This window comes from Trachypithecus francoisi, unplaced genomic scaffold, assembly GCF_009764315.1.
Source record: "Trachypithecus francoisi isolate TF-2019V2 unplaced genomic scaffold, Tfra_2.0 Lachesis_group3, whole genome shotgun sequence".
Lineage (NCBI taxonomy): Eukaryota > Metazoa > Chordata > Mammalia > Primates > Cercopithecidae > Trachypithecus > Trachypithecus francoisi.
This window is the reverse complement of record NW_022681468.1, coordinates 126,363,786-126,388,854: the sequence shown is the minus strand read 5'-3', so window position 1 is coordinate 126,388,854 and position 25,069 is coordinate 126,363,786. Positions and strand designations below refer to the sequence as shown.

The window sequence follows — 25,069 nt, the reverse complement described above, 5'->3', positions numbered from 1 at the left end:
CAAATCTATAGTCATGGATATGAATGGAGACTTTCACAACAGGCCCGGGTATATATGGGAATTTCATATATGGTAAAATCGGCATTTTAAATCAGTGGAGAAAGCATAAGTTATTCAATAAATGGGTGTTTGATTATTATATTTGGGGAAAAAAAAGCAAAGCTAAGTTTTCACTTTCAGTTATTTAAACATATTAAAGATTCAAATGCAAAAAATAAAACCATAAAATAATCATTTTTTTTTTTTTTTGTTTTGAGACGGAGTCTCACTCTGTCGCCCAGGCTGGTGTGCAGTGGCCGGATCTCAGCTCACTGCAAGCTCCGCCTTCCGGGTTTACACCATTCTCCTGCCTCAGCCTCCCGAGTAGCTGGGACTACAGGCGCCCGTCACCTCGCCCGGCTAGTGTTTTGTATTTTTTTAGTAGAGACGGGGTTTCACTGTGTTAGCCAGGATGGCCTCGGTCTCCAGACCTCGTGATCCGTCCGTCTCGGCCTCCCAAAGTGCTGGGATTACAGGCTTGAGCCACTGCGCCCGGCCAAAATAATCTTTTAAAATTAGAATAGTTTTATAGTCTAAAGGAGGAGAGTTTTTCTTGACATTTCACTGAGGCTACAAACCACAAAGAGAAAAGAAAAAACAGATTTGGCTACATACAACTTTAAAACTGCAGTGCAAAAGACATTCTAAACAAAGAAGATGGGGAGAAACATTTTTGACATATATAGAATTGTCACCTATAATATATAAAAAGCTTCTATAATTAAAAAAATTGATACAGTAAAGAGATCAAAGCATATAAACAGGTAATTCACAGAAAAAATGCAAATAGTCAATAAACAAAACAAAATGCTAAACCACTAATAAAAGCAAAACAAGCAAATAATTTTGGACTATCGGATTATCAAGGGTGAAAAGGATTGATAATAACAAGGATTGTTGAGCATATGGTAGAAACGACGTATTATGAAAAAGGAAATTAGTACAACCCTCTTGGGTGGTAATTTAGCAAAATCTGTTACATTTATACAGTTTTGAGATGTGCATATTTTGAGCCAGCAAATTCCTCTTCTAGGAATTTGTCCCATAGAAATGGTGTGTCAGAGGAAAAAGACCACCAACTCGGTGTTTTCTATTCTCTCACTCAACAAGCAAGCGATCAGTTCTGCTGCAGACACCAGCTGGCTGTCCTCTAGTTCAGTTCCAATGCAGTCTACCTGGAGATAGCATCAGATCCCACAGGTTCAGGGCTCAGTCCCCAAAACCACGCCCCCTTCAGACACCAGTTGCAAATCCAGGCGTCCTGAAATTCAGACTGACCCACTTCAAGTTGGGGTTCCCACAACCCCACTTAGGGGCTCAATTAATTTGCTGGAGTGGCTCATAGAACTCAGGGAAACACATTTATTGGTTTATTATGAAATATATTACAAAGGATATAGGTGAAGAGATTCACAAGGCGAGGTGTGGTGGAAGCGACACAGAGCTTCCATGTCTTCCCTGCGTGTGCCACCCTCCAGGAACCTCCACACATTCCCCTATTGAGAAGCTTCCCAAACTCTGTCCTCTTGAACCTTTTATGGAGACTTCATTATCTAGGCATGGTTGATTAATCCTTTGGCCATTGGCTATCAGCTTCATCTTGAGCCTCCTCTCCTCCCCAGAGGTTAGGGGTAGTGCTCAAAGACCCAACCCTGTAATCCTGCCTCGGGCTTTCTGGACACCGGCCCTATCCTGAAGCTGCCTAGGGACTGCTAGCTTTCAGTCAGTCATCACATACAAGAAGACATCACTTTAGAGATTCTAAGGTTTTAGGAATTGTTTGCCAGGAAACAGAGATGAAGATCAAATATATATTTCACCATATCGCAGAAATACATCCAAGTACACGTGGATCTGGTAATAGTCTCGTAACAGTAAGGAATTTGCAGCAAGTGTCTATCAATAGGGCATTGCATCAAGCAGCAGAACACTGTATAGCCACTGAAAAGAATGAGGATATCCAGAATGTGCTAGAAAACAAAAGCAACAATAAAAGATCAGTCTTTCGTCTGACAAATATTTCTTATGCCACACATTGTGCTAGATGCTGAAAATTTAAGAATGCAAATAGGCATGATGCTGTCCCTTCTAGAGCATATAATATAGAATCCTATTAAACCATTTTATTAAAAATTTTAAAATGAGTATAAAAATACATATGAACAAACAACATCTGGAAAATAAATTGTTAGCTAAAGATAATTGTTTAGCAACACTAAATTGTTAAAAGTGACTATTTTGAGAGTTAGGATTATGGGGGACTTTCTGCTTTATACACAATTGTTTGCATTTTTCAAAAAAATGGCCATGCATTATTTATGTCATCAGACAAAACCATAATCTAAGCACTTTCACAGTTTCTCTTTGTCCTTGGTAGAAAGTGGATGTTACTCAAGGTCTTTTGTAATCTGATCCCAACCACTTTTTTCTGTCTCCCACCTGTAAACCAAAGAAAAATAACCAAGGCAAGCCTCAATTTAGAAGTTTATTTTGTCAAGGTCGAGGACGCATCTGGGAAAAAGGAACACAAATCACAGGAAGTCTGTGATCCATGCTTTTTCCAAAGAGGGCTTTAGGACTTCAGTATTTAAAGGCAAAGAAGAGACTGGAGGGGAAAGAGGAAAGAAATAAAAGGGAGGAGGGGGACTGGGCATGGTGGCTCATGCCTGTAATCCCAACACTTTGGGAGGCTGAGGTGGGCAGATCACGAGGTCAGGAGATCGAGAACATCCTGGCTAACATGGTGAAACCCTGTCTCTACTAAAAATACAAAAATTCGCCAGGCGTAGTGGTGTGTGCCTGTAAGCCCAGCTACTTGGGAGGCTGCGGCAGGAGAATTGCTTGAACCCGGGAAGCGGAGGTTGCAGTGAGCTGAGATTGCGCCACTGCACTCCAGCCTGTGTGACAGAGTGAGACTCTGTCTCAGAAAAAAAGGGAGGAGGGTAGATAAAACAGGCAAGAGGTTACATTCTCTCAAGACTTAGATTAGGCTTTGGTTAATGCTCACTAAATTCGCATTTTACTCATGGAAGGAGGGGCTAGAGGAACAGTCAATTATGCATTCATCTTGTGCTCAGAGCATCTGCACTTTTATGTAAGATAAACACCGAGTAGAGGAAGCGGTCAAATATGCATTTGTCTCAGGTGAGTGAAGGGATGACTTCTGTCCTGTCTTTCTCCCATACCTGTGAAGATATGCTGTTAATTTACATTGTCAGGGGGAAATTGAACAGACTTGTTTTAGGGTAAAAATCTTGGGGCCTACAAGGAATTTCCTTGTAAGCAAATTATGTGGAGGGGGGCTCTTCCTGGGGAGGTACGTGGCCTTCTATTTTTGCAGCTAGCTATTTAGAAACAAAGTGGAAGGCAGTTTTTGCATGCCTCAGTTCCCAAACTGAACTTTTCCCTTTAGCACAGTAAGTTTGGGGTCCCGAGATTTTTATTTCCTTGCACACACCATCCCCAACCCTCCTTTCTCAAACATTCTCAAACACATCCGTGAGGTCTCCTCTACTGAGATGCACGTTAACTCTCATACCTCCACATTTTTAGTACTGTTTTTAGCTCCAACCAGAAAATGTCCTATTCCACCTTCAAGATCCTGCTCAAATGTCACTTCCTTTGGGATTAGTCCCAGAAAAGCAAATAGCTTTCTCCACTGTGGTCTCTTTACACTTTCCTTTAAAATCAAGGAAAAATGTATATACAATAAAATGCACAGATTCAAAGTATACAGCTAGATGAATTTTGCCAAATGTGTATACCTTTATAAGCTCCACCTCAATCAAGATATAAAACATTTCCTTCCCTGCTGGTTCCATCTCCCTTCCAGTCCATCCACAGGAGCAACCGCGAGTTCCCACTTCTGTTGCCATAGATTAGTTTCACTTGTTGTGTGTTTCTGTTTCTGTTTTTTTTTTTTTTTAAAACGGAGTCTTTGTCACCCAGGCTGGAGTACAGTGGCACAATCTCAGCTCACTGCAAACTCTGCCTCCCAGGTTCAGGCAATTCCTTGGCCTCAGCCTCCCAAGTAGCTGGGACTACAAGCGTGTGCCACCACACCTGGCTGATTTTTGTACTTTTAGTAGATATGGGGTTTCACCATGTTGGCCACAGGTGATCTACCTGCCTTGACCTCCTAAAGTGCTAGGATTACAGGCATGAGCCACTGCGCCCAGCCAGTTTCACTTGTTTTTGAACTTCATTTACATTGAGTAACACAAAATGTACTCTTTTGTGTCTGGCATCTTTCACTCAACAGAATTTTCTGAGATATCCTCTCTATTTTTGTATATATCAAGAAATTTGCAATTTGTATTGCTGAATCGTATTCTATTTTACAGAGATACTACAGTTTGTTTAGTCACTCTTCTTTTGGTGGACACGTAGCATTCTGTACATATTGCTCTTCTGTATAGTGGGACTGGCAATTTGTGTTTCGGGAAAAGCTCTCTCAAACCGTGTTTTTCCTCTGCTCTCATACCACTACAGTAATCATCAACGCAGAAGAAGACTTCTGTGACCAGAGGTGTAGGTTTTTTCACCACACACCAAGCAGCAGACATGGGCTGGGTGCCATCCAGTTCAATTCCAACATGATCTACCTGGAGATAGTGTCAGGTCCCACAGGTTGGGGATTCAGTCACCTGAGTCTATCTAACCTGCCCCCTTTTCTTCTTCTCTCTCTCTCTTTTGACAGAGTCTTGCTCTGTCGCCCAAGCTGGAGTGCAGTGGCACAATCTCAGCTCACGGCAACCTCCACGGGTTCAAGCATTTCTGCCTCAGCCTCCCGAGTAGCTGGGACTATAGGCACCCACCACCACACCCAGCCAATTTTTGTATTTTTAGTAGAGATGGGATTTCACCATCTTTCCCAGGCTGGTCTCAAACTCCTGATCTCAGGTGATGCACCCGCCTGGGCCTTCCACAGTGCTGGGATTACAGGCGTGAGCCACTGCTCCCGGTCCCTGCCCCCTTTTTTCTTTCCTCTTTTCCAGTAATTTAGTCCTTGTATCTAAATTATGCTTGAATCCCGACCACTTAATCTGTGTTTAGCAGACAGTAGTAGTTCATTAAATCTTTACTTTTGAATAAGGAGGTATGAGAAAACAGTTAGTTCGAAATTAGTTTGAATAATAGAAGAGGGGTTAATCCAAATTTCGCCCATTGATTAAGGAGTGATAAGCTCCTGGGCTGCGCTGCTTAGTGGCTGTGTGCTCCTCCATGGAAAGGATGTACCATATTCAGGAACACTTTTCTGATGATTATATGTTGAGTGGTTGAGGGGAGACACTAGATGCATGAGATCTGTTGTTGGATAGCCTCAGAAACTAGTTTCAGCAGATGAAGGAACTGGTTATGTTACCTATGTCACTAGAAAGGTCTTTGCTTCTTCCAGAGAAGGCCAGTTGACTGTCATCATCAACGAAATTGCTATAGGTCTCAGTCTGCCCTTGACCCCATGGACCCTGTGTTTGTTGTCTTCATTGCTGGTAATTCAAGGTTAATATTTGAAATGAGAGAACCCAAGCAGAAATAATGATTTTGACTTACAATACTGAGAGGTCATAGCCAACCATGTGAATAGAGCATGCTCCTTTCTGGCCTCCCACCCACAGTGTGAGTCCAAGGGAAGTATGGACTCGCCCTATGGTTGGGAGCCCAGGAAGGTGCATTATACCAGCCTTTGCTGAGCTTCCTCTCTGGAGGGACCAGGAGGTAAGCTCTCAGTGGAAATTCCAGGATGGGACTGAGTATCATTTGGCTGTGTGTGGGGTGGAGGTGGTGGTGGGAGGGAGTTTTTTTTTTTTTTTTTTTTTGAGACGGAGTCTCGCTGTGTCGCCCAGGTTGGAGTGCAGTGGCCAGATCTCAGCTCACTGCAAGCTCCGCCTCCCGGGTTTACGCCATTCTCCTGCCTCAGCCTCCCGAGTGGCTGGGACTACAGGCGCCGCCACCTTGCCCGGCTAGTTTTTTGTTTTTTTTTTTGAGACGGAGCGTGGCTCTGTCGCCCAGGCTGGAGTACAGTGGCCGGATCTCAGCTCACTGCAAGCTCTGCCTCCCGGTTTACGCGATTCTCCTGCCTCAGCCCCCTGAGTACTGGGACTACAGGCGCCCGCCACCTCGCCCAGCTAGTTTTTTGTATTTTTTTTTAGTAGAGACGGGGTTTCACCGTGTTAGCCAGGATGGTCTCAATCTCCTGACCTCGTGATCCACCCGTCTCGGCCTCCCAAAGTGCTGGGATTACAGGCTTGAGCCACCGCGCCCGGCCCCGACTAGTTTTTTGTATTTTTTAGTAGAGATGGGGTTTCACCATGTTAGCCAGGATGGTCTCGATCTCCTGACCTCGTGATCCGCCCGTCTCGGCCTCCCAAAGTGCTGGGATTACAGGCTTGAGCCACCGCGCCCGGCCCCGACTAGTTTTTTGTATTTTTTAGTAGAGATGGGGTTTCACCGTGTTAGCCAGGATGGTCTCGATCTCCTGACCTCATGATCCGTCTGTCTCGGCCTCCCAAAGTGCTGGGATTACAGGCTTGAGCCACCGCGCCCGGCCTTTTTTTTTTTTTTTTTAACAGATTTATTGAGGTATAACTGATATAAGATAAATGGCACGTATTTAAAGTATAACATTAGAATTGTTTTCACGTGCGGAGAAACCACTGCATCAAGATAATGAACATATGGATCACGTTAACCATTTCTTATACACTTTTGTAATCCCTCCATTCCCCACTCCACCTCATCCCTAGGTGAGGTGATCTGCTTTCTGTCATTAGCACTGATATGCTTTCTGTCATTAGACTGTACATTTTTAAGAAATTTGTATTAAATGGAATACGGTCATGTACCACATAACAACATTTTAGTCAGTGATGGATGGCATATACAACAGTGGTCTCATAGATTATAATGAAGCTGAAAAATTCCTATTGCCTAGTTATGTCATAGCCATTGTAAAATCTAGTGCAGTGCATTACTCAGATGTTTGCGGTGATGCTGATGTAAACAAACCTACCGCACTGCCAGTTATATAAAAGTTTATAGCATATACAATTATACTATATAATTGTATAGCATATACATTTATAGTAGATAGCGTATACATTTATAGTATATGTATATGCTATCTACTATAAATGTATATGCTATACAATTATATACTATAATTGTATATGCTATGAACTTTTATATGCTAAAACAACTCTTATGGTTTTTGCATTACTACACTGTATTTTTTATTGGTATTTTAGAGTGTATTCCTACTTATAAAAAAAGTTAACCCTAAAACAGCCTCATGCAGGTCCTTCAGGAGGTGTTCCAGAAGAAGGCATTGCTATCATAGGAGAGGACAGCTCCATGCATGTTATTGTCCCTGAAGACCTGCCAGTGGCACAGGAGGTGGAAGACAGTGATGTTGATGATCCTGACCCTGTGTAGGTCTAGGCTAATGTGTATATTTGTGTCTTAGTTCTCAACAAAAAAGTTTAAAAGTAAAAAAAAAAATTTAAAAGCTTATAGAAAAAGGATGTAAAGGGCCGGGCGCGGTGGCTCAAGCCTGTAATCCCAGCACTTTGGGAGGCCGAGACGGGCGGATCATGAGGTCAGGAGATCGAGACCATCCTGGCTAACACGGTGAAACCCCGTCTCTACTAAAAATACAAAAAAAACTAGCCGGGCGAGATGGTGGGCGCCTGTAGTCCCAGCTACTGGGGAGGCTGAGGCAGGAGAATGGCGTAAACCCGGGAGGCGGAGCTTGCAGTGAGCTGAGATCCGGCCGCTGCACTCCAGCCTGGGCGACAGAGTGAGACTCCGCCTCAAAAAAAAAAAAAAAAAAAAAAAAAAAAAAAAAAAAAAGAAAAGAAAAAGGATGTAAAGACAGAAAATACTTTTGTACTGCTGTACAATGTGTTCAGAGTTCAAAAGTCAAAAAAGTTAAAAGTTTATGAAGTAAAAATGTTAGAGTAAATTTATTATTGAAGAAAGAAAAGTTTTCAGTCAATGTAGTGTAGCATAAGTGTACAGCGTTTATAGAGTCTACAGTAGTGTACAGTAATGTCCTAGGCTTCATACTCCCTTCGCTGATTCACCCAGAGCAACTTCCAGTCCTGCAAGCTCCATTCATGGTGGACCATTTTTAATCTTTATAACAATTTTACTGTAATTTTTCTGTGTTTAGGTACACAAATACCATTGTGTTGCAATGGCCTATAGTATTCAGTACAGTAACATGCTGTACAGCTTTGTAACCTAGGAGCAATAGCTATACCATCTAGCCTAGGTGTGTAGCAGGCTGTACTATGCGGGTTTGGTCACACAACGACGAAATCTAATGATGAATTTCCCAGAAAGTATCCCTATTGTTAAGTGGTGTGTGACTGTATATATATGTATATATGCACTATATATACACACTATATATAGAGACACACTATTTTGTGTGTGTCTGTATGTGTGCATGTGTATTTATTCCTTCTCTCCAGTTCAGCCTTAGGAAAAGGAAAGCTGTGAACGTGTCCTCGGGAACTTGGTTTGCTGAATTAAGAGGTGAAGGTAACGTCTCAAGAGCTCAGTAGACCCCTCTGCCCAAATGCAGTTGGCAGTCCTCGGTCAGGCTTAACCCGAGTGGAGGCCAGGGGTTAGAGCTACCACGCAGATTGCAGGTGGGAGGTTGTGGTTGACTTTTTGGAAGTCATTAGTACAAATGCTTTTAGTGCCTTTAGCCCGTGGGGGTTTTACGAGGTCATGGCATGATTGGGATAAGCATGGTAAACTTTACGACCAGAAGGTGTTTCCATGTCACTGGGGCTGTGCAAGGTGGCCCTAGCACTGTCACTGAAGATCCTAGGGCTGTGGGAGCTCTGGGAGCCTGGCTTAGCCAGAGCCAGCTCCTCTTTCCCACTTGGAAGCTAGGGGCAATGCTGCTCCTGTCCCTGGGCTGTGCAATGGAGTGAAGGGGACTTGGGGCAGTCAAGAGTGAGAGGCATTGCCAAATCCCTGGGTGGCTTGCAGTCATTGTGACACACTGACCTGGTTGCAATCATTTTTATGGTGAATTATTCAAAAGCAGTACTCTGGCCCTTATCTCTGCCCAGTCATTCTATAATGAAGAGGCACGGGGTGGAGCCCGGGGCCACCGGGGCCACCTTTGCTGGCATTGTCGGGTCACACACCTTTCCCCTCACATCCTGCGACAGCTGAATCCGAGCCCGAGGACCACGTGCGGACCGTCTCCAGTGTGGATGGCAGCCCGGCTGGAACGCACTGGCAGGTGGTTCCTGCTCCCCAGAGGCCCTGTTTCCTCCCAGAGGAGAGGCTGGAACTGCTCCAGATACCCAGCAGGAAGGCCACGTGACAACGGGAGGGACGTTCCTGTGTGTGTGTGTGTGTGTGTGTGTGTAGGGGCGAGAGGGTAGGGGTGCCAGGGTCCTGCAGTCCACCAGGCGCCCACGTGCCTGCCACCGAGGGCCATTCACTCCCGACCGCGGGACCTGGGGCACGGCCGGGCCTCTGCGGCGAGGCGAGGAGGTGGCGGGTGAGGAAGAGCGGCGCCCACGATGTGCTCCTTTGGCACGATCTCGGCTCACTGCAACCTCTGCCTCCTGGGTTCAAGCGATTCTCCTGCCTCAGCCTCCTAGCAGCTGGGATTACAGGCGCCCGTCACCATTTCCAGCTAATTTTTTGTATTTTTTTTAGTAGAGACGGGGTTTCACTACGTTGCCCAGGCGGGTCTCCAACTCCTGACCTCAGGCGATCCACCCACCTCAGCCTCCCAAGGTGCTGGAATTGGAGGCGTGAGCCACCACCCCTGGTCTATTTAATTATTTTAAAATCTTTTTTTGGGGGGGTCGGGGGGACGGAGTCTGTCTCTGTCGCCCAGGCTAGAGTGCAGTGGCATGGTCTCCGCTCACTGCAACCTCCGCCTCCGGGGTTCAAGTGATCCTCCTGCCTCAGCCTTCTGGGTACCGGGGATTACAGGCGTGATGCACCGCGTCCGGCCCAGTTATTTTAAATTTCTTAGTTTAATAAAAATGTTTCTGCCGGGCGTGGCGGCAGGCGTCTGCATTCTCAGCTAATCGGGAGGCGGAGGTTGCAGTGAGCGGAGAGTGCCATTGCACTCCAGCCCGGGACAACAGCGACACTCCGTCTCAAAAAAAAAAAAAAAAAAAAAGTCTGTCTTCAGAGTTTTCTAATTAGACTAGAATAATATGACAACTCTGCAAATGAGAGTAGAAAACAAACAAAAGGCCCTCTAGCAATAACACTAACCTTGCTGCTTAGCCAAAACTAAGTTGTAAAGCAGTCAAAGGCTGCTATTGTACTGTTTTCCAAGGCGTTTTTCGAAAGACAATAAATTCCGAATACCTAAAATCATTCTAACAAACGGACAGAACAGGCTTTCAAACCCAACACTAAAGCAAGGTAAACAAGTCTTCATACTTGGCACTTCACCGAAATTAGATCCAATTATGGATATATGCCTCAAAAAAACAGCGACTAGGTCATCCTGAATTCATCGGGTTCCTCTGTATTAGCAGTTCCGTGGAGTTAACGCCCAACTCAGCCTTCAGCTGAATTCCAAAAGCGTACTTTCCTAAACTTGATCACCACAGAAAACACATAGCCCTGCTCCACCGGCAGAAGGCAGTGACCCTGCAAGCTTCCAGGCTGTCGTTCCTGTTAAATTCCCAATTCACGGGATTAACAGAAACTGTCTACACAAGTGCTAGTTATGACCTTCCAAACCCCCGAGAGAAAAAAAAGATGGGACTAGGGTAAGAGCCATTACAGGTGAGAAGTCTCCCTTCTCCGTCCAGGGCACCCCAAGAGGGACCACAGTCCTAGAACAGGACCTATGCTGCTAAGTATCCAGACTTGCCCCAGGCGACCAGTTCCCGGGACAGTAGAAAGGGGACCGTGTCGCCCCGCCCACCCTGAGCCGCTCGGCACCCAGCTCCGCCTCTCTCCAGGAACCGCTGCATGGGACAGAGGCCACCCGCCAGCCTGCCTTGCCCTGGCCAGGCAACTAAAGAGAATCTCGGCGCTCACCGTCGCAACGCTCTCCTCAGCCATCTTGGCTCAGCCCACCACTGCGCGACTGGAAGTCAGCGGTTTCCCAGCAAACGAGGCAAGCGGAAGTTGTAGGACTGTGGAGGACGCTGAGGAGCCGGGAAAGGAAGTAAACAGCCGAGTGACCTAAGGAATCGGGGGAGAGTTAGGGTCTGCTCCAGAGAAGGCTTACCTCTGAAAGAGTAGGGGAGGGAATGCGCAGCCGCTCGCTGCCTTTATCCCGAGAAGCCCCTAACCCCTCTCGTCGTGGTCTGTACATGGTCTGCACCTCCGGCCGCGCTGGCTGGATAGGCCAGCCACCTGGGATGTCAGCCTGTTTCTCCCGCCACCTTGCCCTGCCCTGACTCTAATCTGCATTTAATTCAGTCCTCCTTCCGGGACCCTCGGGCGGAGAATCTCATTCTTGCCTTCTGTACAAAACTCCCCGTTTCTTGGCTGTCACTATCCAATTGAGGTACTCACCTTATCAGCTGCCCACTCTTGTTTACTCCAGAATTGCAAACACGCTCCCGGTGGGCTCCATTTGAGCAGCAGTCTTTTGATTGGAAATATTTAAAAGTTAGGAGATTTCGCAAGAAATCGGCCATGGGATAAAGAGACGATAGTCGGCCTGCGTTTCTGCAAGGCAGTGAAATCGATCTGAATGGCGGCTGCGACTGTAGATAAACATTTCTTCGCCTTTTTACCACAGTCTTCCCTTCCTAACATACTTCAGGCGTTTTCCATTACCTGTCTGGCCCCAGGTGCGGTGAGTTAAATGTTTAGTGTTTCTAAACCAGGAAAACGTGTGGGCTTTGAAATCAAACATGAGTTCTGGGTTTGATTACTGCATGATCTAAGCCCGTGGTTTCTTCGAGCCTCCTTTATTAAAGTGCCAGGAGCTGTGGGATGAACAAAACAGAGGATCCCTGCACCTGAGCACTGACTTTAGTCGCAATTCATACTTGTAAGTCTCGCCCTTGTAATTTAGACATAAAATCTGCCTCTCCCAATTCGTGAATTGGGAAAGCATTTAAGACAAGTTTCTCCAGGCCTCTAAGAGAAGGAGAACCCCACTGACTAATAATTACGGTTACATAGAAGAAACAAGTACGGTAATCTATCCAAATACAAGGGGAAAAGACAGCAATAAAATGACAGCTCTTCTAAGTATTTCAGTAACACTCTCTTAGTCTTTATAACAATCCCATGAGACTGTTAGTCTCCCACTTTTTTCAGATAAATACTCTGCCTTTCATTTATTTAAAAAGATTTTTTTTCCAGTTTGGCCAGCATGGTGAAACCCCATCTGTACTAAAAATACAAAAAATTAGTCGGGCATGGTGGTGGGCGCCTGTAATCGCAGCTACTCGGGAGGAGGCTGAGTCAGGAGAATCACTTGAACCCAGGAGACAGAGTTAGCAGTGAGTCGAGATCACACTACTGCTCTCCAGCCTGGCATAGAAGGAGACTCCATCTAAAAAAAAAAAAAATTGCTAGTCTCAGTGGCTCACGCCTGTAATCCCGGGACTTTGTGAGGCTGAGGTGGGCAGATCACCTGAGGTCAGGAGTTCGAGACCAGCCTGGCCAACACGGTGTAACCCTGTCTGTACTAAAAATACAAAAAATTAGCTGGGCGTGGTGGCTGGCTCCTGTAATCCCAGCTACTCGGGAGGCTGAGGCAGGAGAAGTGCTTGAACCCAAGAGGCGGAGGCTGCAGTGAGCCGAGATCATGCCATTGTACTCCAGCCTGGGCAACAAGAGCAAAACTGTCTCAAAAATTTTTTTTCAGAGACAGGGGTCTCACTATGATGTCCAGACTGGACTTGAACTCCTAGGCTCAAGCAATCCTCCTGAGGCAGGAAAATTGGGTCTGGAGGCAGGGAACATAAGGCTGATTCACACTTCAGCTATAACAGGAAATATTCTGTCCATAGGGCATGGGTCGTAAATGTCTTTGTAACTTTACTTCATCTTCTCCATTTACATAAGGGCATATCCGAAGTAATCATGGAATCTTCTGGGGGTATTTAAACTCCCCAAAATTCTGTAACAGAGCCCTTGAACTTCTAAGCTCAGGCCCACTGCCACACTGTGGAGTGTACTTTCATGTTTAATAAATTCTTTTGTCCCTTCCTTGCTTTGTTTGTGCATTTTGTCCAGTTCTTTTTTCAAGACACCAATAATCTGGACACTCTCCACCTTTAACACTTCCACCTCATCCTCTCAAGTAGCTAGGACTACAGGCACCAGTCACCATGCCTGGTGCTAAATTCTCCACTTTTCAGAGATTAAACACCTTGCCTAAGTGAGCAGAGATCGTGCCACTGCACTCCAGCCTGGGAGACAGAGCAAGACTCTGTCTCTAAATAAATAAATAATAAATAAATAAATATTCATTTCTAATCCCCAGTGCTTAGTTTTTTTGTGTTTGGGACAGGATCTTGCTCTGTTGCCCAAGCGGAAGTTCAGTAGGACAATCACGGCTCACTGCAGTCTCCACCTCCCAAGCTCAAGTGATCCTCCCACCTCAGCCTCCCAAGTAGCTGGGACTACAGCTTCATGCCACCACACCCAGCTAATTTTTGTATCTTTTGTACAGATAGGGTTTCATCATGTTAGCTAGGCTAGTCTCAAGCTCCTAAGCTCAAGCAATCCAGCCACCTTGGCCTCCCAAAGTGCTGGAATTACAGGTGTGAGCCACCCTGCCCAACCCACAGTGCTTAGTTTCATGCAGTTTTTCAGTATTGCAGTCCTCTTCATGGGTGGGGTCAATATGCAACACTGGCAGTCTAGGAAGAAATCACTCCCAAGGAATCAAAAAAATAAAATAAAAAGAGAAATTGAATCTAATGTCTTCTACCCTATTCTTTTTATCTTCTACCCTATTCTTTTTACACATATTCTTTTTGCCACTTTCAAAAGACTGATTCTCAATCTGACATGTCACTCCCTGTTCTCTTCAGTTACCCATTAGTTCTACTGATTTGGGGAATCCCCAGCACTCCTTTACAGAGAATACACAACATCTAGAACAAAATTTTCCAAAGGCCTCTTCACTAAGGTATAAGAAACTACTTTCATCTTTTCCTTCAAAGATGCAACCATTTATTTCAGGGCCTAAATATTCAAGGTCCCTTTTACCACCAGATCCAAAACCATTCTAGAGAAACTCCTCTATTATTTCCACAAAACGAGAAATGGAAAGAAGAAACCCTTATGTCTCTTTTTTCAGAGCAAAGAACTACAGACTCAGGCCTAGTCCATTTACATGACTGTCTGGGGGTACCTGCTGCAGTCAGGAGGGCCGGGGAGTAGTTTGGTCATCGGCGAATAGCGAATAGACTGCAGCATTCTCCTTATAAAGGATTTTACCTCTCAATTCCAAATTTTTCCTCAAGGGATTAACTGAAAAGCCAGTAAAGGGTGAAACTTAAGTGGGGAATGGATTACAAAGGCTAACTGATATCTGTAGATGGCTATATGAACATGGAACTTGCAAATACAGAAGAATACATAAAGGGTTGTCTAGACGTCTGGATGAAGTTTTCATTTTGTTTTATTTTATCTCATTTTGAGACAGAGTCTCGCTCTATCACCCAGGCTGGAGTGCAGTGGTGCGATCTCGGCTCACTGCAACCTCCGGGTTCAAGCGATTCTCGTACCTTGGCCTCCCGAGTAGCTGGGATTACAAGCGCCAGCCACCACTCCTGGCTAGTTGTTGCATCTTTAGTAGAGACAGGATTTCACCATGTTGGCCAGGCTGGTCTCAAACTCCTGACCTCAAGTGATCTGCCTGCCTTGGCCTCCCAAAATGCCAGGATTATAGACGTGAGCCACCATGCCCAGTGTGGATGAAGTTTTAATAAGATATAATAATGTCCTTTATATCAGAGGTGTGGAAGAAGGGGAAGAGGATGGGAAAATGAGAGAAGAGCATCTTTTCTGGGGGATTTTTAAAATATATATTTCTACACAACAAAGATTTGTTTTTCTTTTTTTTTTTTTTTTTTTTGAGACGGAGTCTTGCTCTGCCACCCAGGCTGGAGTGCAGTGGCCGGATCTCAGCTCACTGCAAGCTCCGCCTCCCGGGTTTACGCCATTCTCCTGCCTCAGCCTCCGAGTAGCTGGGACTACAGGCGCCCGCCTCGTCGCCCGGCTAGTTTTTTGTATTTTTAAGTAGAGACAGGGTTTCACCGTATTAGCCAGGATGGTCTCGATCTCCTGACCTCGTGATCCGCCCGTCTCGGCCTCCCAAAGTGCTGGGATTACAGGCTTGAGCCACCGCGCCCGGCCATTGTTTTTCAAATAAATAAATTACTTTATAGCAGCCTTATATACTGTCAGTTCAATAAGTTGTTAACACCTTTTGGAAGGCATCTGGCATTATAAATCCTTAAAAATGTGCACACCCTTTGATCAGTTCTATTTCTGAAATTATATGCTAAGGAAGCAATCAAGAAAACAAAGATTTATAAAAAGAGTATTTACTACACATTTATTTTGGATGATTAAAAATAATACTTTAAAACTGGAAAAAAAGCTGGGCTCAGTGACTCGCATCTATAATCCCAATGCCCAGTGACTTACGTCTATAATCAAGGTGGCGCCACTACACTCCTGCCTGGGCAACAGACTGAAACTCTGTCTCAATAATAATAATAATAATTATAATTATTATTATTATTTTAAAGGAGGCCAAGCGCGGTGGCTCATGCCTGTAATCCCAGCACTTTAGGAGGCCGAGGCAGACGGATGGATCCCTTGAGGTCCAGAGTTCAAGACCAGCCTGGCCAATATGGCAAAACCTCATCTCTACTAAAAATACAAAAATTGGCCAGGCGTGGTGGCAGGTGCCTGTAATCCCAGCTACTCAGGAGACTGAGGCAGGAGAATCACTTGAACCCCGGAGGTGGAGGTTGCAGTGAGACGAGATTGTGTCACTGCACTCCAGCCTGGGCAACAGAGCAGGACTCTGTCCCAAAAGAAAAAAAAAAACCATTTTGGTTCAATGTAACACAGGAAAACAAGATTTTCTATTCACTGGGGAGAATGGTTTGCTTGGAGAAAAAAGTTCACGTTTATTTAGCTTATATGCTCCCTCTGGATAATAAGGAGTCACTGAGGGTTTTTAGGAAAGGAACAAATATCATAAAACCTAAGTTTTAATTATGTTTAGCTGTGCGGTCATCTTGTGGGATCTAATACTCACTGAAGAAAGCAAGCTGTGGCCACCTCCATGGATCCTACCATGCCTACACGAGAGTTCTGACTCTAAGCCTCCAAAGGAGGAAGACCAATACTGGATCTTCTGGAAAAGGAGCCTCTTATTTATTCTCCTGAGCTATAGAATTTATAAGCAACCATATACTGGAAATTATACCTGAAGGCCAGTCACAGGGAAGAAGAGCTAAGAAGTCTACACTTCTGCTTGGAGAGTACAGGGCCACTGAGACTACTGGTCCGCACTCCCTGGCAACTTCTCCTTTTCAGAATAATGCTGTCTGTGTGGTTTAGGTGTATCTCCCCCTGAGCATCAACAGCAGAAGCTAAGTACTATCAAAGTCACATAAACAAGGCAGTAACCAGTGAACCAGACAGGCACCCCCACCTCAGACAGTCCCTTAGCTATTCCCATCCTGTCAGTCCACAGTGTGACTCAAGTTGTACATCGCTGTCTCTCACTATCTCAGGTCTCAGTCCTCAATATAGCACTTTTTTTTTTTTTTGAGACAGAGTTTCACTCTGTCATCCAGGCTGGAGTGCACAATCTCACTGTAGCCTCCACCACCTGAGTTCAAGTGATTCTCGTGCCTCAGGCTCACCCTCCTGAGTAGCTGGAATTACAGGCACTCGCCACCACACCCAGCTAAGTTTTCATACTTTTAGTAGAGATGGGTTTTCACCATGTTTGCCTGGCTGGTCTTGAACTCCTGAGCTCAGGTGATCTGCCCGCCTCAGCCTACCCTTCCTGCTGGAATTACAGGCATGAGCCACCGTGCCCAGCCCTGCATCTTTATATCTTGTGTGCATCAGGGCATCTCCTTTTTTTTGACCTCATTTGTCATAGTGCACATCAGATTATATTTATTGATTGGTAAATACATAGATGAATTAGTACATGAAAAAATAAATGATTATACATACACAGATATTAGATTGAATGAAAAGTTATGAGTGATAAATTTTTTTAATGTTCAGTTTATTCATGATCTCATTTTTCCTTTGAGTTTTAATAGCAGAATTTTTCTAAGAGGCATATATGTATGCTGATGTGTGATATGTGTAGGATATCTGTTGAGATGAGAAGTCAGAATAATTTTCAATCCATAAAACTTACTGTAGACAAGAACTTAAGCTTGTTATTTTTAAAGGTACATCAGCTTCTAACTTCTTTAACCATTTCTAACTTCTTTATTTTGTTGAACCACGTTTCCTCTAGCTACTGAGGTCAAACCTGAATTAGGCTGTAGACTCCCCCGGCTGCGTAAGAATGGGAAGAAGAGCAGAAAACCTAAACTTTGGTTGATGGGCTATTTTGCCCAGGCAAAAGCAGGGAATCTATGAGGAATATGAAGACATTCGCCGGGAGAACTCTGTTGGCACTTTCCACTGTTTCATGTAAGTAGGAAAGGTGTGGGCCAGCAGCTCGTTACCCAGATGCTTCTGGTGGGCTCTGGCAACAGCTCCTTCCACCCTTCACTTGCTTAACAGAGACCCTTCCTTGTGTTAGGCAACATCACTCCCACATAAATGATGGTTTCTCGCATGCAGGAAGAGGTACTTTCTGCTTTGGTGCTTCTTACCAACATCCTATGCTCTGAAATTTCTGAAGGTCTTTGGTACCAACAGGATAACCCTGTTGGACATGTTTTTTGATATTTTCCCAAAATGCAAGTGTTTTTTAAAAAGGTAGGCTCAAAATAGTCTACTCCCTATTCCTACTCTCAGTGTGAGCGCTGGTCTGTTCATTTGGGCAGTTTCTCCCCATAGCATTTATGGTATAACATTATATCTTGAGGAGGGGTATCTGGTATATTTAAAATAATCCATAGTTAGTAAGAGAGAAGAGTTGCCTCTTAGGAATTTAACCTCTTGAGATTTTCATTCTACCCAAATTCTATCACAAAACCATCTGGCTAGTTTATAACTCTGGCTCATAATTACTTAATAACTATATATTTCCCTCCCTTCCTTCTTTCCTCTTCCTCCCTCCCTCTTTCTTTCTTCTTTCTCCCTCTCTCTCTCTTTTTGTTTGTTCGTTTTTGGTTTTTTTTTTTGAGATGGAGTCTTGCTCTTGTTGCCCAGGCTGAAGTGCAATGGCGTAATCTCAGCTCACTGCAACCTCTGCCTCCTTGGTTCAAATGACTCTCCTGCCTCAGCCTCCCAAAGTGATGGGATTACAGGCATGAGCCACTGCGCCTGTCTGCCTTCTTTCTTTCCTCCTTTCTCTTTTCTTTTTCTTTTTTTCTCTTCCTTTCTTTCTTTTCTTTTTTTCTCTTCCTTTCTTTCTTTTCTTTCTGCTCTTGAGACAGAGTCTCTTGCTCTGTCACCCAGGCTGAAATGCAGTGGCACAATCATGGCTCACTGCAGCCTCGAATTCCTAGGCTCAAGAGATCCTCCTACCTCAGCCTCCTGAGTAGCTGGGACTACAGGCATGTACCACCATGCTCAGCTAATTTTTTATTTTTTGTAGAGATGGAGTTTTGCCATATTGTCCAGGCTGGTCTCAAACTCCAAGGCTCAAGTGATCCTCCTGCCTTGACCTCCCAAAGTGTTAGGATTACAGGCGCAAACCACTGCACCTGGTTAGATTATTTCTCTTACCATGTTGCTCTAATTTCTCTATGTTTTAATTGATTGCCCCCAGGAACCTCTTTCTCTCCAACTAGTGAGCTCCATCTGTTGAAAATTACGGAAACTAGGGCTAGGCGCAGTGGCTCAGGCCTCTAATCCCAGCACTTTGGGAGCACAAGGTAGGAGGACCACTTGAGTCCAGGAGTTTGAGACCAGATGGGCGACATATCCAGACCCCATCTCTACAAAATTAAAATACAAAAAAAAATTAGCCAGGCATGGTGGCACACTCCTGCAGTCCTAGCTATGTGGGGAGGCTAAGGCAGGAGGATCACTTGAGCCTGGGATGTCAAGACCACAGTGAGTTTTGATCATGCCACCAAACTCCAGCCTGGGGGATGAGTGAGAACCTGTCTTAAAAAAAAAAAATTAGGGAAGCTGTCCTAGTGGGTCCCAGGTTCATATTTCAACTTTACCAAAAATTCCCTCTGTGAGTGACACAAGTTACTTCCCTTCTCAGCACCTCAGTTTTCCTCTGTGTAATATGTGACTATTGGACTCTGATATTCACCTACCTTTGTAGCTTAAGTGTTTCAGAAATCCAGGATTCTGTGAGTACCTCTTCCGTCTTGTAACTCCTGTCCAGTGTGGTCAGTGTGCTCTGAATAAGATGCAGGGATAGAGTCTTTTAGCAAAGCAAAGAGGGAAAATAATGAGTTGAGGAAAATAACGAGACAGGGAAAGTCAGAGAGAAGAGGCACTTGAGAAGGAAGTCAATCAGAGCAAGAATGCAAATGAAAATAAGAGGAGAAAAAGGGGACACAGACCACATATCAACAAGGGAAAGTATTCTTTTCTCCCATACAGCTCTGTTTCTTCCCTACCAGCTCCAGACCCCTATTTTTAATTTTCATTTACTTTTATATATTCTATTTATTCTTTTATTTTATTTTTAAAATTTTTAGCGACACAATCTTGCCCTGTTGCCCAGGCTGGAGTGCAGTGGCATGATTATGGCTCGCTGCAGCCTCAACTTCTGGATGCTCAATTGATCCTCTTGCCTCAGCCTCTTGAGTAGTTGAGACCACAGGCATGCATTACCGTGCCCAGCTAATTTTTTTCACTTTTTATAGATACAGAATCTCGCTATATTGCCCAGGCTGGTCTCGAACTCCTAGGTTCAAGTGACCCTCTTGCCTCAGTTTTCCAAGGTGTTGGGATTATAGGTGTGAGCTACCACGCCCAGCTACCAGACCCCCTATTTACATCCAATCTCTTTCCCAAACAGAACATTATTCCCTTGCAGTCTTGTTGTTGTTGTTGAGACAGAGTCTCACTCCATCACCTAGGCTGGAGTGCAGTGGTGTGATCTCGGCTCACTGCAACCTCTGCCTCCCGGGTTCAAGCGATTCTTCTGCCTCAGCCTCCTGAGTAACTCCTGAGTAGTGTGCCACCACAACTGGCTAATTTTTAGTAGAGATGGGCTTTCACCATGTTGGCCAGGCTGGTCTCAAACTCCTGGCCTCAAGTGATCTGCTTGCCTTGGCCTCCTAAAGTGCTGGGATTACAGGTGTGAGCCACCACGCCCTTTTTCTTATGAGATAATTGTAGATTCACCTGCAGTTGTAAGAAATAATAGACAGATCACACGTACCCTTTCTACAGTTACGCCATGGTAACATCTTCCAAAACTATTGTGTAATATTACAGCCAGAATGTTAACATTGATACAGTCAACCAATCTGATTTAGACTTCCCCACTTGTACTTCATTTGTGTGTATTTAGTTCTGTGCAGTTTTGTCACACGTGTAGGTTTTGTGTATCTGTCACTATAGTCAAGATACAAAGAGTTCCATCACCACAAGCCTCCCTCTCGTTACCCTTTAATAAACATATACCTCCTTCCCACCGTTTCCCATTCCTAACCCTTGCAGCCACTAATCTATTCTCCATTTCTATAATTTTGTCCTTTCCAAGTTGTTATATCAAATAACATTATATAAAACATGTAGGCTGGGCGCTGTGGCTCACGCCTGTAATCCCAGCACTTTGGTAGGCCGAGGTGGGCGGATCATGAGGTCAGGAGTTCGAGACCAGCCTGGCCAACATGGTGAAACCCTGTCTCTACTAAAAATACAAATACAAAAATTAGCCTGGCATGGTGGCACATTCCTGTAATCCCAGCTACTCAGGAGGCTGACGCAGGAGAATTGCTTGAACTGGGACCAGGGAGGAGGCAGAGGTTTCAGTAAGCTAAGGTTGCACCACTGCACTCCAGCCTGGGCTGCAGAGCGAGACTCCATCTCAAAAAAAAAAAAAAAAAAAGGATTTTCTCCTGCAGCTATGGCCCAGGCATGGCGACTCCAGGCTCTGTGACTCTGGAGGCCCCCTTTGAATCATCGAAGCCTCCCGTCATTGAGGGGTTTAGCCCACTGTTTACAGCAATCCAGAGGGTTTCAAGGAAAAGCTCCTTCACAAGACGCGCGAGAACACGGTGGTACCCATAGGTTGCCTGGGCACGGCGGCCGCCCTCACCAAAGGCCTCTACTGCTTCCACCAGGGCAACAGCCAGTGCTCACAGCTCAAGATGCTCGCCTGGATCGCCGCCCAGGGCTTCACCGTCGCAGCCATCTTGTTGGGTCTGGCTGCCACCACTATGAAGTCTCCACCCTGAGCCCAGGGTCTTGAAACCTCTGCAGAAATCATTCCAAAATCCAGGAGCAACCACTGGCCCTACCATGGGACTTACTCCCTCCTCTCCTTTGAGAGGTCCCTGTGTCGTTGGGGGAGGAAGTGACCCTTTGTGTAACTGTAACTGAAATATATTTTCAAAAATCCCAGATTTTGTTGTTTGAATGTTACATACTTCTATTTGTGCCACATCTCCCCTCCACTCCCCTGCTTAATAAACTCTAAAAAAAAAAGTAAAAAATTACATACATACTGGATGTACTCTTTTAGGATTGCTTTTATTAACTAGGCATATTTGTATGGGAAGGGGGATTTTTTTTTTTCTTTTTTGAGATGGAGTCTCACCCTGTCACCTAGGCTGAAGTGCAATGGCAAAATGTAGGCTCACTGCAACCTCTGCCTCCCAGATTCAAGCAGTTCTCCTGCCTCAGTCTCCCAAGTAGCTGGAATTACAGACACCATCACCCCTGGCTAATTTTTTGTATCTTTAGTAGAGACGGGGTTTCACCACATTGGCCAGGCTGGTCTCGAACTCCTGACCTCATGATCCGCCCACCTCGGCCTGCCAAAGTGCTGGGATTACAGGCATGAGCCCCCGCGCCTGGCCAGGAAGGTTTTTAAGATACAGAAAAGTACAGAGCATGATATTGCAAACAAATATGTTCGTACCACAGAATCAACACTGACTGTTGTTAATATTTTTTTATATTTGCTTCACTTTTTTTTAAAGAGAGACAAGGTCTCACTCTGTCACCCAGGCTGGAGTGCAGGTGCAGTGGCACTGTCAAAGCTCACTGCAGCCTCGACCTCCTGGGCTCACATGATTTTCTTGCCTTAGCCTCCCTAGTAGCTGGGACTAGAGGCACAGGCTACCATACCTGGCTAATTGTTTTAAAGTTTTTGTAGAGATGGAGTCTTGCTCTGTGGCCCAGGCTGGTCTTGAATTCCTGGGCTCAAATGATCCTCCCACCTCAGCCTCCCAAAGCACTAGGTTTACAGGCATAAGATACTGTGCCTGGCTGTCTTTATTATTATTATTATTATTATTATATAAAAGAAAGAATGTATTATAAAGTTGGAATCCCTTCTAATCCTCGTCCTTACTTCTGTTAGTCATAAGCAGCTACTAGTATGAATATGGTCTCCTTTCCTTCCTTCCTTCCTTCCTTCCTTCCTTCCCTCTTTCTTTCTCTTCCTTCCTTCCTTCCTTCCTTCCTTCTTCCTTCCTTCCTTCCTTCCTTCCTTCCTTCCTTCCTTCCCTCTTTCTCTTCCTTCCTTCCCTCCCTCTTTCTTTCTCTTCCTTCCTTCCTTCCTTCCCTCCCTCTTTCTTTTCCTTCCTTCCTTCCTTCCTTCTTCCTTCCTTCCTTCCTTCCTTCCTTCCTTCCTTCCTTCCCTCCTTCTTCTTTTCTTTTTTCAACAGAGTTTTGTTCTTGTCACCCAGGCTGGAGTGCAATGGCATGATCTCAGCTCACTACAATCTCCACCTCCCAGGTTCAAGCTATTCTCCTGCCTCAGCCTCCCAAGTAGCTGGGATTACAGTCACCCACCACCATGCCCAGCTAATTTTTGTATTTTTAGTAGAGACAGGGTTTCACCATGTTGACCAGGCTGATCTCGAACCCCTGACCTCAGGTGATCCACCTGCCTCGGCCTCCCAAAGTGCTGGGATTACAGGCATGAGCCACTGCGTCCCATCTGTCTGTGGTATATTATAATCTATACACTTTGATTTCTATTATTATTATTGGCTTTTTTTTTTTTTTTTTTTTGAGATGGAGTTTACTTTTTTTGCCCAGGCTGGAGTGCAGTGGTGTGATCTCGGCTCACCCCAACCTATGCCTCCTTGGTTCAAGCAATTCTCCTGCTTCAGCCTTCTGAGTAGATGGGATTATAGGCATGAGCCACCAGGGCTGGCTAATTTTGCATTTTTGGTAGACATAGGGTTTCTCCATGTTGATTAGGCTCAAACTCCCAACCTCAGGTGATCTGCCCACCTCAGCCTACGAAAGTGCTGGGATTACAGGTGTGAGCCACTGCACCTGGCCTGATTTCTATTATTGTGCATAATTTTTACAACAAATCTGTAAAACAAGGTTTCCATTTACAGATCAGGAAACTAATAGCCTTGAAATGATTTTCTCAGTGGTAGGTGGTAGTGGTAGGTTAGCACTGGGGAAGCAAGCTTACAGTTTGATGTTTACCCACTAGTACTACCTCCTTCAAAGCTGATCACAAATCATGATAGTGAAAGAAGCTTTGAAACTACGGATCTATAACTCCCTTTTATAGGACTGGGAGGGACCTTAATTAAGACCCTTCTATTTACAGAGGAGGAAACTGAAGCCCAGAGATACCAAGATTTGGAGCAGGTCACACCTTGGTGCTTGTGGAAGGACTAAGAGAACAAACCCGGCTCTGACTCCCCGCCCTTTCTCCATCCCACCTCCTGCTGCCCCAGCCAGGAGGCTAGATCTCAGAATGCAGTCAGAAAAATCCCTTACTGAGAAATATTAAGACTAGACTGCTAAGAAGAAATATTAACAGTTCCATAGAAAATGACAAAAAGTATGCATATATAATTTATGAAAAAAGAGAACAAAGTTTTTTAAAAAGTTTGACTTAACCATTGCCAGGTAAGAACTGCAAATTAAAGGAAAAACTGTTTGAACTCAGTTGACAATGACTTTTTTTTAGCTAATACTCATTGTTTTGAGGTGTGGGCTTTGCTGAATGACTGAAAGACACTCTTGTAGCTTGTAGAAGTAAAACTATTACACTCTTTCAAGAAAGCAATTGAGTATTGTGTATTTAAAACCTTAAAAATATTTAAGGCTTCGATCTAACAATCTGAATTCTAGGGAAGTTTTCAAAGATAATCAGGTATGTGGTCAAAGAATATTACATGCAACATTATTTATAATATTGAAAAATTGATCATCTTGTTATGTCTCAAGTAGAATATGGTTTAATAAATCAGTGTAAATTGATGTGATGTGATGTTATGCAACTGTTAAAATCATAGCTTGGAATATTATTTGATAACCTGGGAAAAGGCTTGTGATATGTTAGGTGAAAAGGAGATTTCAAAACTAAATAATCTGATTTTAAAATTATTAGTAGTAGTACACTGAGAAACAGGTTGGAAAGGAATCAGTTAGAGGCTATCATTTCTGAATACTCAGTCTTGGAACATACCCTGCTCTTAATAAGGTGTACACTTTTATTTGTTGCTTGAATAAGCAAATGAATAAATGGTGGGATTATGGATAATTTAAATTTTCTTTTCCATAGGTTTTGGAATTTCCCAAATTTTATGAGAATATTTTTATTATCATAAAAATTAACCAGGCAAGGTGCAGTGGCTCACGCCTGTAATCCTAGCACTTTGGGAGGCTGAGGTGGGTGGATTGCCTGAACTCAGGAGTTCAAGACCAGCCTGGGCAACAGAGTCAAACCCCGTCTACACTAAAATACAAAGAAAATTAGCAAGGCGTGGCA

At 44.5% G+C, this 25,069-nt stretch overlaps 1 long non-coding RNA gene and 2 pseudogenes across 1 annotated transcript; 2 read left to right on the top strand and 1 right to left on the bottom strand.

Moving 5' to 3' along the window:
- Positions 1-1,383: 1,383 nt before the first annotated feature.
- On the bottom strand, positions 1,384-11,746 carry LOC117070545. The gene is made up of 3 exons (XR_004431957.1): positions 11,566-11,746; positions 11,083-11,229; positions 1,384-2,009 (listed from the first exon to the last, which is right to left on the bottom strand). It is a non-coding gene; the product is annotated as an uncharacterized LOC117070545 (long non-coding RNA).
- Positions 11,747-14,353: 2,607 nt separating this feature from the next.
- Positions 14,354-16,635, top strand: LOC117071108 (annotated as a pseudogene).
- A 4,599-nt stretch (positions 16,636-21,234) lies between these two features.
- Positions 21,235-21,799, top strand: LOC117070544 (annotated as a pseudogene).
- The last annotated feature ends 3,270 nt before the right edge of the window (positions 21,800-25,069 follow it).